This window comes from Ranitomeya imitator, chromosome 2 (genome assembly GCF_032444005.1).
Source record: "Ranitomeya imitator isolate aRanImi1 chromosome 2, aRanImi1.pri, whole genome shotgun sequence".
In the NCBI taxonomy this organism is placed as follows: domain Eukaryota; kingdom Metazoa; phylum Chordata; class Amphibia; order Anura; family Dendrobatidae; genus Ranitomeya; species Ranitomeya imitator.
Genome location: NC_091283.1, coordinates 125,793,484 through 125,795,712, shown reverse-complemented (window position 1 = coordinate 125,795,712; position 2,229 = coordinate 125,793,484).

Sequence of the window (2,229 nt, the reverse complement as noted above, 5' to 3'; positions counted from 1 at the left end):
ACCACTAATACAAAGTATTATGAATGAATGTAGACTTGGAACACATGATTAAACCTGCATGTAATGCAATAATAAGCAGCCTGTGCTGCCTCGAGGTGAGCTCAGTTTGGCTGTACGGTATGTCACACAGATTGCACTCTTATGCAAGAAGTGAGAGGTGAAGAATGGAGTTGGAGACGCTCCTCGAGGCGGGGGAGAGACCTGCGCTAGTCCCATGTAACAGGGTAAAATTGTGTCGTTCACACAGTCGCGTGTGTTTGCTTCAGGCATGTGTCACTTGTGTTTTCCTCTCTCGTTTAGTCTGAAGTTACGGTGAAGTATAGTTCCTTCAAAAATAAACACTTCAGTTCCAGGAGGTAAATTACCGGTACAAGCCTCGGACAAACTCTAGCACCTTTTAGTCCTTGCAGGTCGAATTTGAAAAATAGATGAAAATCTCTTTAACATGCTGTAGACAACATCTCAATCCTAAGATTTTCAGCATGTCAATTTATTGGGCAGATATCATTGCAGAATTCAATCTTTGCCATGCAAAGCGGTGAAATGTGCAGTAAGGAATCTGCATTTCACAAGGATTCCACATGTAGGTAGTCCCTCGGGTACATCCCCTTAGAGTTTTCGTTAGACGGCTAGATTGCTTAATATTCTGTGTAACATATATAAAATGCTGATTTCTATACACAATTCTTTGTAATAGCTTCCCTCATAATTCTTCTCCATAAGCAATATTGTGACAACCTCACTCATTCAGCAGTGATTGATGGATATGTTACAGGGAGATAAAACTTCTCAAATAAAAATGTAATTACTTTGCTTAGAGCAAGGCAAAATGGAGAAAAAAAAAGGATTTCAGCCTAACAGTGAAATCACAAACAGAGTTTTGGCTTCTAAATGTAGTTCCTGGTAGTAAATGCCAGCTGTTGCGTCTATGTCAGAGTTCATTATGTCTGTGCCATTAATGGCTCCATTTTCAAGTAGCACCAAAATAGTGCAGCGTTTTATGTAGAGAGAAGAGGAAATAACATGTGCATGGAAATACAAACGTCTGTGTATTAGAAGAATACCGCACAGTTAAAATAGGTCATTGCAGTATGACATTGCTGAAATCTCCCCCCCCAAAAAAATGCGGAAGTAGCAGAGCTTAACCCCTTCACGCTACGGACATTTTTCATTTTTTCGCTTTCAAATTTTCCTATTCTTCTTCGAAGAGCCATACAGTTTTAATTTTTCTATCAATATAGCCATATGAGAGCTTGTTTTTTGCAGAACGAGTTGTTCCTTTAAATTACACCATTGATTTTACCATGTGGTGTACTGGAAAACAGGAATCAAATCAGCTGTCATGTGTGGGGAAAGGTGCGGGCTCAGCGCCTGAGCCCGTATCAAAGTCAGAGACATGGCAATGGGTTAAAAAGTAACAAACTCCAAGTGCCGTGAACTTGCAAAAAAAATGCTACATTTTTTCGTTTGTCGCAATTTTCCACATTTCCATTTTTCAAGATCCCGAGCTGGGTGAGAGCTTATTTTTTGCATCCTGAGCTGATGTTTTTATTTCTACCATTTTTGCATTCACCCGAGCTGGCATTCACAGGATATTCACAATAAGAGGCACAGGGGTCTTCTGCAAACCTTCAGCTGTCATGACAACCCATCAACACCCCCCTTGGTCATGAGAATTTGTAATGTGCTTCCTTCTGGCACGTGATAAATCCAGCTGTCAGTGAATAACAGCAGGATTTAACTGGTTAACAGCCGTGGGTGGAGCTCCAATCCACCCGCAGCTCTTAAAGGCACATGGCAACTTATTAAATCTGCTGTCATGTGTGGGGAAAGATGCAGGCTCAGTGCTGAAGCCCACATCAAAGTCAGGGATTAACTGGTTAACAGCTGCGGGTGGAGCTCCAATCCACCCACAGCTCTTAAAGGCACATGGCAACTTATTGAATCAGCTGTCATTTGTGGGGAAAGATGCAGGCTTAGCGCCAAAGCCCACATCAAAGCTGGGGACATGATATACGGTGCAAATATACATTACATGTCGTGTACAGGTTAAAGAGTAACAGTCATATTAATTCTTATTTTATAAATCAGCAGTATACATGAAAATAAGAAACTTTGTGATATACCGTATTCTGCGTACTATAACATACATCGCACCATAAGACTCACCCGAAATTTGGGAAGGAATTTTATTTTTTTTTTAATAAAATGATGGTGCGTCTTATAGTC